Source organism: Rattus norvegicus, chromosome 9 (genome assembly GCF_036323735.1).
Source record: "Rattus norvegicus strain BN/NHsdMcwi chromosome 9, GRCr8, whole genome shotgun sequence".
Classification (NCBI taxonomy): domain Eukaryota; kingdom Metazoa; phylum Chordata; class Mammalia; order Rodentia; family Muridae; genus Rattus; species Rattus norvegicus.
The window spans coordinates 19436662-19450146 of NC_086027.1; the positions used below are offsets into that span (position 1 = coordinate 19436662).

The window sequence follows — 13485 nt, forward strand, 5'->3', positions numbered from 1 at the left end:
GTGATGAATCAGACACATGATACCTGAGCACAGGTAACCAGTCATGTGGCAGAGTGTAGATTAAAATAATTGGGTTATTTTAGTCATGGTCTCGTCAGAGTAGAGCCTAGCTATATGGCCAAGGTATTTGTAAATATATTTGAGTTTGAGTCTTATTTCTGAGAGTCTGGGGTTTTGAGGAAAGAAATCAGGGCTTAACTACAACAGCAGCAAAATAATAATTTAGAAAAATCAAAATCGCTTCTTAATGAGTGTTTATTTGTATGTTTCAGCATCTCCTGTTTGCGAAACAACAGGAAAGCCCCTGAAACGAGGCATCAGGGACAAAGACATTCTTCATTCCCTCTCCAAGGCTTATTTTTGGGGGGTCCATGAGACATCAGTCTTCCCTGCTGGTCATTTTGGACTTGTCAGATACACAGACCAACAAAAGCATGGCTATTTTTCAGTAGGGACCATCTGACAAATTCTCTCTACGGTGTGACACAAATTCATGTTGGAAAAGAGGCCTATTTGTGAGGGGCCCACAGCGGTCTCTCCTAGCTCCCATTCTCTAGCCAGCCCTGGGTTCTTTCAAGGCTTACCATAGAGGGAGGGGCACCATATCTGGGACCTTCAAGGTCAAAGGGGTATCAGGTCACTATGCATCTCTACCCAGCATGCACATGGGCAATACCACCCCAAAGACTGGGTGTGTCTTGGCCTTCCTTATCTTTGCTGCAAAAGATGATTGGCAGATGGAGAGATGGTTCAGTCAGTGAAATGATTATCCTGCCTGCACGAGGACCTGACTCCAGATCTCCAGCATCCAGGTAAAAGGCAGTATGTGGCTATAACCCCTGCAGTTGGGGTAGAGCAGAGACAAGGGAATTCTTGGAGCTTACTGGTAAACCAGCTTACCTAACCAATGAGCTTTTAGGTTCTGTGAGTGACACTGCCCCCACAACAACAACAGCAGCAGCAGCAACAACAGCAGCAACAATGTAGATGGAACGAAGAGATGGCTTAGCAGTGAAGAGTACCTGTCTCTTTCCTAGAGAACAAGGTTCAATCGCCAGCATCTTCATGGCTACTCACAACTGGCTGTAACTTTAGTTGCAGCCCTCCATTGGCCTGTGGGGACATCAGGTAATCACACACTGCATGTTCATGCACACAAGCAAATTACTCATCCATGTAAAACCAAACAAATAAATCATTAAATAAGGTAGAGAGTGACAAAAGAACAGATCTATGTTGATGTCTAGTCTCTACATGCACTTACATACCTACATATATGTACCCACTCACAACACATAAACAGGGCATTTGGCCCATGCTTATAACACTGGGGCTGAGGAGTCAGAGACAAGTGGATCTCTGTGGCTCGCTGGTCAGCCAGACTACTTTAACCACATTTCATGTCAACAGGATATGGTGCCTCAAAAATCAAGGTGGATGGTGCCTGAGAAATGAAAAAGTTGTCTAGCCTCTGTCCTCTACAGCCATGAAGACTCACCTGCACGTGCACACACACACACACACACACACACACACACACACACACACACACACGCCTATCTGCAAGCGCACAGGAACATGGTCATCTGTCTGCTCATGTTATGCAGCTCTTTTGTGTCCCCAAGTTTTAACAAGAAGGGACAGAAAGACTTACCTGTCAGGATCCTAGAGGAGTAGTTAGCAAAGGACATAATCAAAGGGGAGTTGAAAGGAAGCTTCAGGAAGGGACTGCTGACCATGGGCAAGCAGGTCTAGAGAACTGAAGACATGCCGCACCAGAGTCTGGCAGTGGAGAGGAGCCTATTTCCCCAGGCACTGCTAGATAGAGGAACAAAGCAGACCCCAACCAGTATAGGGGTCGGAAGAAGAGCTTCCTAGAAAGAAGACAGATACAAGCCCTGGTGGCCTGCCCTTTGGGAGGGGCGGGTCAAAAGAGTGACTTCCTCTAGATGCCTTTCAGTGGCCAAGCCTCACCAGCAGTCAGAGACCAGGGATACTGCTCAGCTGTCCATGTGGTATGGCCTCCAGGGCACAAGAAATGTTGGATGTGGGTCAGAGATGACTTGGAGAAACAAACAGAAGCCAACCAAGAGGGAGAGCCCCTCCTTTCTCCCACTAACTCTCCCAAGGAGTTCCTGGATCTCGGAACCTCTTGAAAGTATAAGAAGAAGAGGGGGAGGATAAAGGAGGAAAGGGAGAAAAAGAGAAAGATTAATCCATTGGAAACAAGGAACCCCACGGACTAAAGGGCAGTAAATATGAATTCAATTTGGTTTTGCCATTTACGGGTTCCAGCCTCCGAAGGCTCTGACAGGCTGATCAGATAAAGGCCGCTGTTGTCGCCATGATGGCACATTTAAATTTTTATTGCAAACACCAGGCTCCATTACCCAAGGTTTGCTTTCTGCATTCCTAATCGTTTCTGTCTTCGTGTCGGGTTGGACTGGCCTCTTGCCTGACAGACAGCAGGGAAAACATGGCCAGTTCTCTAAGTCCCCAGAGGTTCTCCTGACCCTGCCTCAGGCTTACAGAGAAATGGGCTGTCTCCCTTCTCCAGCTTGCTCCTTTCTATTTATTTAAAAATGTTATTGTGCATTCCAGGGCAGTGCACATGCCGCACTGTGGGTGTGGATGTCAGAGGACAGCTTGTGAGAGTTGATTCTCTCCCTCTACCATCCCCTACCGCCGTGGGACCATGGGTATCGAACCCACAGAACTCAGGTCGTCCTCAGGCATGGCCAGCAAGTGCTTTTACCTGTTGAACCCTCTTGCTAGTCTCAGACAGGGCCTCTTCATTTCCCTCTATCTGGCTTCCTCTGTTCCCCTACTCCTTCTTTTTCCTTTGGTTTATCCCCTGGAGACTATGTGGATTAAAGACCCTGTAGCTAGGCTCCCTCTTCCTCATTGACAGGAGCCTGCTCTATTCAACACACTGGTTTAATCATTCAGCCAGGCTCCCAGGGAGCACCTGACCAGGTAGGCATATGGGACATAGGGACAGGTCTTCTTCTCAGAATATCTTCCTTTTATGGACGGTGTCCTGATGGTAGCCCATAGCCAAGAACTTCCAGGGGCACCAGGCCAATATGGCATCTCTAATCTCTATGTGCATAGGCACATACCACTCCAAAGACCAGATATGCCGAGTCCCGCTCATCCTTGCTTCCTTTTTACAATGTACACTGGTAGCTGGGAGACGGCAAAGTCAGTGAAGTGACTATCAAGCAACCACGAGGAGCTGCGTTCTGATATCCAGAGTCCATGTGTTGGGGTGGGGCACCTTCCTTTTCTTGGGGGAGCTTATAAATCTATACATGGACAGCCAGACTCCAGGAAAGAGAAAGAGCTATGAGTAGTGTGTTAGTATTTACTCTCTGCCCATTTTACAAAACAAATGGAGGGTCAGGAATCCGATAATATGTGCCTAATGATTTAGAACAAAGGCAGAACTGAGATTCCAAACCAGGCATGCCCCACTCATCTCAGACAGCCACTGCTCTCAAGAGGAAAGAAAGTTAGATCAAGTGTGGGTTTCTGTAGAAGCCTGCCCAGCAACTAGGACAAGGGGACAAGCTTCGAGGAAGAGGTAGCTTTGTCACTTGTCTCTTAAGTGAGGGATGGTGGGGTTCCAGAAGATAGGGTGTCATAGAGAATACCCTAGTTGGTAGAACAAAGATCAAGTATGTTGGTTGGAGAGAGGTAGGCATTAGAGATGCTATTTATTTGTCTGATTTTGAGACAGGGACTCAGCATGTGGGCTGATCTGGAACTCTACGTAGATGAGTTTGGCCTCCAATTCAGAGATCCATCTGTCTCTGCTTCCCAAGTGCTGGGCTTACAGATGCCTTTTAAAGGAAGAGCAAGCTGGATTGGGCGACCAGGCACACTAACAAGGGCACAAGCCCAGTCACCAGGAGGCTGAGGACGCACCTGAACTTGAACCCTGCCTCTCCTCTTTCTGGCTATGGGACCTTGGCTATCTTGCTCAATCTCTTGATGTTTGCTCCACTGTGAAGGTAACTTATTTGAGGATGACTAGGGTCAGTGGTGCAAAACATGTATGCACATCGTGAAATCTCAAAGCTGTCTCCACTCCGGTTCTTACACTGTGGGCCTTCCTGTGGCAGTTGGCTGCAGCCAAAGGGGGACCTATAAGAGAAAGGATGTTCAGTTGCTACCAAAGGGAAAAGCTAAACTGTGAGGCATATTCATGGAACTCTCAGACACTCTGAGGAGACCTGAGCTTTTAGCTGAAAGGAGGCTGAGGCAACCTGCACGGGAGGAGGCAACATAACCCAAGCTGTGCTCCTGGCTCCAGGGCAAGTCCTCCTCCACTTGCTATCTCAAGACTTGGGGCAGGGTGCCTCATGACGCTAAGGAAAGGCAAGCAGAGGTGGAGAACAACTTTTAGTGAAGGAAGAAGGCTGCCAGAGTAGAAGCATATGACCCTTTGGTGGTCCTAAGGCTTCCCTGTCTGTGGCAACAAGAACCACAGAACAGAGCAACCTGTTCTCTGATCAACACAGGCTTTCCAGCATGTCCTTCCCCACTGGCTGTGTACCACCATATCTCTGTCAGTAAGATTCTGTGAATTTACTAGACTAAGTCATTTGAAATTATAATTATTTATGAAAGCAATTGCTGGGGTCCATACAATCTGAGCAAATGGTTCCTCTGTCTCCTCAGGGAGACTGTAGTCCATGAAAGGAGAGTAGAGAAGCCTCACAGAGAGAAGACAAATTAACTAGCTTCTTCCACAGTCAGGGAGAAGACAAGTAGCCAGAGAGAATGTTACTCGCGTTCGCTTTGATTTTGGACATCCAGAGACGTGGCATCCTTCTTATCCTGGGTTCCTGAGGACAGGTTATCTCCCTCATACTTAAGGTCCCTAAAGACAGATCATGTCTCAAACTGAGGATCACAAAGAACAGGTCATGCCTCTCAACCGAGAACTCAAATAGAGGCCCCCTTCAGGACAGGGTATGTTTTCTCGGACGGGAGCTTCCTGAGGATGGGCCATCTCCCTTAGATGGGCCTTCCTCAAGACAAGACATCTCTCTGACTGGGGCTGGCTGTGGATAGATCCTTCTCCCTCTCAGACTGTTCCCTGAGGATAGGCTGTGTCTCCCTCAGACTGGGCTCCTTTGAAGACAAGTCATGTTCCTTAAAGGATGTGTCATTCTCAGCCTAGGGATTTCTGATGACAGACCTCTACCCTCAGATCTTCTTGTGGAGAGTGATGTTTCCCTTAGGCTGGGTTCCCTTGACAATGTGCCCCTTAAGGGTCTCCCGAGAGTGGGGCTGCGTGGTGCCATGATTCAGTGCTTCCTCACCATGATAGTAATTCTTCGTGTCACTGTATTTCTACTTTCTGTACAAGACAACTTTGATTTAAGACAAAGCATTTCCTTACAGTTTGTCTCAGTCTCTTCCATATAAAAGTGGATTCTTTTACTTCATAGTTGCCTAGAAGTTATGGTACTATGGGCTGAAGAGAAAGTGATCTTCACTCTCAGTCTTCCTTCTTCCTTGAATTTGGTTGTCTTCATATCACCATAAACAGCTGTTGCTGACAAATGACTCCTTCTCCCTCCTGGACTAACTGGGGACCCAAGATAACCAACATATTTGTCTATAAACCTTTACTTTGATTTTACTTATTAACTTTTGTTAGTTTGGGGACAGGTTTTGTGTAGGTCCAGCTGGTCTTAAACTCTGTAGCTGTAGCTGGAGATGACCTTGAACTCCTGAAGCTCTTGCTTTTGCCTTCTGAGTACTGGCATTGAGCCCACACAGACACTAAATAACACAGCTACCTAGCAGCGATGATAATCGATAATTAACTAGGCAAATATAGGGACCACGTCCAAGAGTTTTGGGGTGCAGAAACAAGATTTATGGAAAGTGAAGCATGATTCTGAGGTATGACCAGCTGAAATGCTGGGGCTCACTGGCAGAGGCCTCTCTGTAGTTCCTTTGGTGGGGGAGTCTGAATACTCCTTGACTTGTCCTAAGGTTTCAGAGAATTTGTAAGTCTGGGGCACAAGCTCATACCAACCAACTATGATCAGCAGAAGAGGAACAGTTTGCCCCAGGGGAGGCAGTAAGTTCTGTGCTCCACAGAAAGTCCCTTAGTCGCTCAGCAAGGGAAGGCTTGTTTCTCCATACCTCACATCAGCCAGCCCCAGATGAGGCAAAGAGATAATTATTTTATCTACAGGATCAGGAGGCTGGAGTCCATTTAAAATCAGAAGAGACCTACCCACTGCTGCCAGGCTGCGCCTACCACCTTTACATCACCCCAGATGCCCTGGACTGCTTCACATGTACAATAGAACGGTTGTTTGAAGATAAGAAACTCTTGAGTCCACTTTAACCACCAGCTTTTAGGTTCCATCACTTGCTGCAGTACTCCGAGGAATCAAATAAATAGGCAATTGGACTCTTAATGGCTAGTGGTGTTAAATGAGAATTCTGCACTGCCTTAATTGAAGGACTGAGCTCCTAGTGATTTTAGGATTTTAGCACCTTGCTTGTGGATGTGGAACTTGGAAACAGTTCAAGGAAGGGGAGTCTCGGTGATTCTCTTGGATCATAGTGCATGGATGTCTTCTTCCTGCTAACATAAGACAAACCAAGGAAGCCGGTACCTCTAGCATAATATCCCCGTGGGGAGCCATAGAAACTGAATGGATGAGCTGCAGATCAGTACAAGTAGAGTAGGCCTGTGTGCTAAAGGAAGAAAGCTTAGCAACTTACTGCTGTCGTTAGAAGGATAAAGGACCAAGGAATGACCACACAGAGGCTCCTGTTTATCCCTAATGTCCACTCTGTCCTTTCCTGGTCAGAGGCCCCAAGTGTACACGGAAAATAGAGTTAATAATAGAGTATTGCATGCTTAAAATTGCTAAGAGTACACTTTCAAAGCTCTCTCCGTGAAAACATCAAGTATTTGGCATTACGTCATTATTCATTATTGTAGTCACAATCATAACATCGATTTATAGACCCCAAGTACATGCAGTTACATGTTATAAACTTAAAAAGGTAGAAAAAAAAGAAACAGCAGCAGAGGGGTGAGGTGTAGAAGGGGAGCAAGAGAAGGCAGAGAAGGAGGAAGAGGAGGAAGAGGAGGGAAAGACAAAGAGGAGGCTGCTGCTCATAGTCCTGAAATGTTATGTTGTTACAAGGCTGCATAAGAAAAGACTACATTTCCCAGCCTCCCTTGTACCTGAGTGTCTTAGGGTTGCTATCCTTATGATGAAACACCATCACTAAAAGTAACATGGGGAGGACAGGGTTTATTTCAATAACAGTTCCACGCATTACTTAATCAAAAGCAGTGGGGACAGGAACTCAAGCAGGGCAGGAACCTGGAGGCCGGGATGATGCAGAAGCCATGGAGGAGTGCTGCTAATGACTTGCTCCCCAAAGCTTGCTCAGCTTGTTTTCCTGTAGAACCTAGAACCACAAGCCCGGGGATGGTACCGCCCACCGTGGGCTGGGCCCTCCCACATCAGTCTCTAATTAAAAAAATATCCTACAGGCTTGCCTACAGCTCGATTTTCTCAATTGAGGTTCTCTCCATTCAGATGACTCTAGCTTGTGTCGAGTTGACGTAAAACTTCCTAGTACACCAAGTGCAGTCTTGTGACTAAGTTGGAGCCAAAAGTTCTAAGTAATTATATACTGTGCATCCTTAATTAAAAAAAAACACACTTTTGCTTGCTTCCTACTTCCTGCCAACTGGGTGTAAGTGGGTGAGTAGAGCTTGAGGAATCACCTTGGATCATGAGGTGGTAACCACGTTTGAAAGATACATACAGTTCAGTGGAAGGAACTTAGATCCTGCTAATCACGGCAGCACCACCCTGAACTTCCTGTATATTTTTAAATTATAATGTTAACTGTGGAATACTTGAAGACTTAGGAGCAGTTATAAATCCTGTACTCCCTTGTTCCCTTAGCAGCAATATCTTAGGTCACCACCTTACGGTGCACACGAGTGTTGTGCTACTCACTGGAAGACATTCATTCCTTGCTGCCTAGACTTGTATAGGAGAGAGAGATAAAAATCTTATCCCAGGCAGTTTATTACTGACTTGAGGTTTGTTTTCTTATGTTTTTGTGGGATTCTTGTTGTTGGTGGTTTGTTTTGTTTTGTTTTTGTTTTGTCATTCACGAGTATTTCTTGCACAGTTTCCAAAAAGTATACAGTGGCGTCCCATCTCCAAGTGTACAGAGTGTAGACAGTTGGCTGAAGGAGGCTCCTTTAAGATAAATAAAGTGGTGGTGCTATGGACCATCCCCTGTGATGGTGCTCGTGGACTGTCCCCTCCTACCCCTTCACTTCATCCTTGCCATGTTTTTTCCGTAGCTTTCTTCAGCTCTAGGCTCAGCCCCTTTCTTTGCTTGAACTACGTGCACACCCTACCCACTTCTTATCTGCCTAACTCTGCTTCTCCTGCTGATGCAGAGGGATCTGAGGCACTTATTAGTGTAGCATTTCATGTGACATGTCAGGGCAAGGCAGTGAAGGTGGGTGGCATTTGTTGGTATTTTCAACACAAGTGAAAGCAAATTACATTGGAGTTAAATGTCAAAGGCTCTGAGCTTTTCCCAGACAAGGGAGGGAGGATTACCTCCTCTCTGGGACAGCCTCTTTCTCAGTATCTTGGAGTGTGTGTGTGCAGAGTGGGCGTAAACACTCCAGAAACCCACAAGAATGGGCAGGGGCACAGCATTTGCCCAGTGTCTCGATTCATGGCAATTGAAGGCAGACTGGTTCCACACAGCTAACGCTCAAGTGAGGACATGAATCTGCTCTCCACCCTGTCATCCTAACCACATCTACTCAGCTTGGACTACACATGAAAGACCCTAGAGCAGGCACTGAAGGGAATCCTATGATGACAGCTATGACTGGTTCCTGACAGAGATAGGTCTCCTTCAGAGAAGACACCCTGGATATGAGCCAAGGGCAAGAAGGAAATAATTGTCATCAGAAGCTGTAGGAAGTTCTTTGGATGCACGGACAAGGTGAGGAAGGAGAAATACCTTCAGAAGCTTTGCAGTGAGGCCTGAAGGGAGGTCATTCAACTAGGCACAGCTGTAAGACATGTGTGGCACTGGTTTCAAGGGCAGCGTGAGAGATTTATCATTATTGCTCCTCACTGTGCCATCAGTATGTCCCAAACTTCAGGTGACGGACACTAAAGGATCCAGACATGTGTGACATGATTTAAAAGACGGGTTTTTAGCTTGTTTGTTTATCTACATACTCCAGGGAGAACTTCCTGGGGCTCGTGAACTGTGACAAGGGTATGCTGAATTTTGAGTGACCATCCACTTTTCTGGAAAGGATAGCCAAGCCTTCATGACACTGTTCCTGGTGGAAATGGTTTCTTCCACATGTGTCTTAGTTGATTAAATTCTCCAGCACGAGCAACTTAAGCGAGGAAGGCCATTCTCTGGCTCACGGTTCAAGGGTACAGACTCCCTCACGGTTGGGAAGTCAAGGAATCAAGGATTCGAAGCCTCTAATCACATTCCATTTACAGAGGAAGTACAGAGGGCTGGATCCGTGCTGTAGATCCCTTTCACCACTTACACAGCCTAGGATCCCAACCAGGGAATAGTGATGCCCTCCGCGGGCAGGTCATCCCACATTAATTAGAACAAAATGACCCCTCACAATGATGGCTAGCGTCCTACTTTCCAAGTGACTTTTACATCCCATCCAGTTGGCAGTTAACACTAACCATTGCGTTAAGTTTAGTTCTTATTCCCAATGTAGGCAAGGAGACTCTAGAAATAGGAATAGCTAGACCTCAGTCTGCTACTCATCGGCCTTAACTTCCCATGTAAAGAGATGTGTCCCCTTAAATCCTGAGACTCATATTCCGTGCCTAATTGCTGATGATTCTCAAGCAGTCCTGCCTCAAGAGAAGTGGAGGGAGTAACAAGCCAGGGTCTGCCCCAGCAGAAACTGCATAGTCTGTTCCTGTCTGGCCTGCATGATTGAATTACCAGCCCTTTCTCGAATTGTGCCTCTCTCTGAGCAGGCCATAGAAGCCTGTGATGGGCAGAGCTGATATTTCATTACCAGGACTCAGTAGGGCCGTGCTGGTCCTAGTTTGCTGACAATTAGGCCCTGAAATTGGAGATCCAGGCAGCCTCCTGTGTGAGCCTCACCCTCAGTAGGAGCAGGCCATCTCATTAACACTCTGTGGCCATGTTTATAGCTCTGTGTGGTCAGAGACAGCAAGAAGCCTCATCTAACAAGGTACGAAAAAGATGCTCTGTGTACACCATCTCTGGGCTCAGAGATGGAAAGAAGGATCATAATGGCTCCCTTCCAGATTAGAAATGAGCTTCAAGGGGGTTGGGGATTTAGCTCAGCGGTAGAGCACTTGCCTAGCAAGCACAAGGCCCTGGGTTCGGTCACCAGCTCCGAAAAAAAAAAAAAAGAAAAGAAAAGAAAAGAAATGAGCTTCAACTCCACAGGCTGCAGGTAGAATCTTCTAGAAACCTTCTCTTTCTCTCTTCTTGTCACATCCAAGGGAGCCCTCTACTGAAATAATATTCTGGTTGCGCCTAGCCACTATAAACCACTATTATCTTCCCTACTATTCAGAGAGAAATAGAAGAACACAAAGGTCAGGGAACCTTAGAAGATTCTGGAAAGAACTCTAAATGGCAATTCTAACCTCTCTAGCAAAAGTCTGCTGGGAATGGGAGTAGGGTAGACACTAGAATGACACCGCCACTCTAGATCACCTAGGTTGACTTCTGCCAAGACCAGGGCAGGTCAATATCCAAAGGTTCAAGGCCAACCACACCCTGGCCCACACACAATGTGAGCTTGTTCCTGGGACACTGCACCTGTCCCCAGCTAACCATGATCCAAAACAAACCATCCCAGCTGGCAAAGTTGCAGAGTTTATGATGTCACCAGCTGAGGTTATGACATAACCGGGTAGGCTGGGGTTAGATTTGGCTAGATTGTCACCTAGAGCAGTGTGACATTGGAAAGAGAAAAAAGCTGAGGTCCGTGGTGTGTGAGCAGACTCTTCCTAAACTCTTCATGTTGGAAGCTACAACTGAAGGGCCTAACTGTGGACCAAGGCCAGAGAGTTGTAGAGATGGATTTAAAGCACCAAGAAGAAATGATTGCATGAACAGGCTCCTAGGAAACCAACAACTTAGGACTTAGCACTTTCCTAACACAACACTAACATTCACATACATTCACATGCAGACATGCACAAACATACACACCACCAACACAGGTGCACACACACATACTCACTACACATGCATGTACACACATGCATGCACACACCTACACATAAGCACATGTATACACACACTCACATATACACTCAACACACATAGAGACACTCAACTACACACTCACATACTTACACACACACACTCTCTCTCACACACAGACACACTCACACACATGCAAATAGACACACAGACACACACTGTTGATGCTAGCGGGGGACACCTTGGAAAGAAAGCTGATGTCTGTGGTGTGTGAGTAGACTCTCCCTAAACTCTTCATGTTGGAAGCTACAACTGAGGGGCCTAGCTTGATTGGATCTGGAGTCAGCTAAAAGGCAAATACCCATGCACTCCTGTGTGGCGTTTTCTTGATCAGATTATTTGAAATGGGAAAGTCTATGCTAATGTGAATGGCCTCTTCCAGTGGCAGCCCAGAGAGAGGAGATGGAGGAAGGTTTGCTTTGTCCTGCCTGCCTTCACTCTCTCTGGCAGATTCATCTACCATGTTGTTGTTGCTGCTGCTGCTGCACCTTCCTCTCCCTCTGGGATCCAGTCTTCCAACATACAGTTCCCCAGGCCTTCAGTGGCAGGCTGGGACTGCTATGACTTCCAACCTTGTGACTATGTAGCTGCAAAGTTCTCAGCCTCTGATATGACACAGTCCCTGGGGAACTGCCTAGTCCATGTGGGGCAAGCCAATCAAACAAATCCCCTCTTGATATAGATTCATTCAGGCCTAACACAAGAGGCTACTTGCACCTACATACAAAGATATCCACACAAAGATTCAATTACACCATTGTTTGTAATAGCCGACCATGTATATGACATAAATACCTGCTTCTAGCCCGCCCAACTGTGAAATACTGGGTTGTAAAGCTAGTGTAATGGGAGATCATTTTGTATTAGTGAAAAGGACATGTATATGCACAAACACATATGCACATGTAAAGACATATACACATAAACACACAGGCACAACTATCCCTATATATGTATATATACATATGCACATGTGCACATACACGCACATACACAGAAGAGAGACATCTATAATAAGTTATTATTACCCACCCACCCATCAATTCATCCACCCATCCATCCATCCATCCACCCATCCATCCATCCATCCATCCATCCATCCATCCATCCATCCATCCTTTATCTACTCATCCTCCATCTACCATCCAGCCTCTATCTTTGCTTGAATAAGACAGGAAAGTTGCAAAGATTTTTCCAGAAATGCTACAGGAAACCCAAGGCTTCCCACAGACCAGGTGTCTGTTGTGCATATTTTTCCATTCTCAATTTTTATTCAAATGTATTTTCCTTATATAAGGTGTCAGAAAACAGACAACGTAAACAAATATCTCAGTTCTCTCTGTCCTTTTCCATTATGTCTGCCTTGGTGCCGTTTCTTGGCAGTTGGCCTCTGGCAGTAGCCTTCTATGGAGACTGCTTGCCATAGCTTCAACAAATAAATCATGATCTATCTGCCTCACAGCCTCTCAGACCATCGTACCGTTGTCATGGCTGCCCTGAGGAACTCTTCTTTGTGGTCCTGTGAGCTATGCATGTGTCTGGGCTAAGACCCACACCCCAGAACATGGAGCAACTCCTGAGAAGCCAAGACATGGAATGGAATGGAGTGTTGTTCACTCGCTGTGGGGCACTGGCTAGGGGGGCCCAGCAGACAGGCGGTGCTCTGGTTTGAATATGAGCCATCTCCACAGGCTCATGGGCTGAAAGCCTGGCCCCCAGCTGGTGGTGCTATTGGGAAGCATGGAAACTGGTAGACGGGGTCTAGTCTGGGCAAGTGGGTCATTGAAGGTACAATTCTGAAGGTTAAACCTGCTTCTCATCTCTGCCCCCTTTCTGTATCTCATGGGGGTGAGAGGTGTGTGGGTGTACACATGCCATGGTGCATGCATATGTGTGAGTGTGCACATGCCATGGTGCATGGGTATGTGTGGGTGTGCATACGCCATGGTGCATGCATATGTGTGAGTGTCTACATGGCACGGAGCATGGGTATGTGTGGGGTGCACATGCCATGGTGCATGCATATGTGTGAGTGTCTACATGGCATGGAGCATGGGTATGTGTGGGTGTGTACATGCTATGGTGAATGGGTATGTGTGGGTGTGCACATGGCATGGTGCATGTGTATGTGTGAGTGTATACATGCCAAGA

General features: G+C 46.6%; 1 protein-coding gene across 2 annotated transcripts in view; it reads right to left on the reverse strand.

The window, feature by feature from the left end:
- Lrfn2 (leucine rich repeat and fibronectin type III domain containing 2) overlaps positions 1-13485 on the reverse strand; it is a 168751-nt gene that overhangs the window by 41563 nt on the left and 113703 nt on the right. The window contains exon 2 of one of the 2 annotated variants that reach the window (XM_017596406.3): positions 901-1113. The exons of the other annotated variant lie outside the window; for it this stretch is intronic. The gene's annotated coding sequence lies outside the window, so the exon portion shown is untranslated. The remainder of the gene's footprint in view (positions 1-900; positions 1114-13485) is intronic. 2 annotated transcript variants of the gene reach the window in all.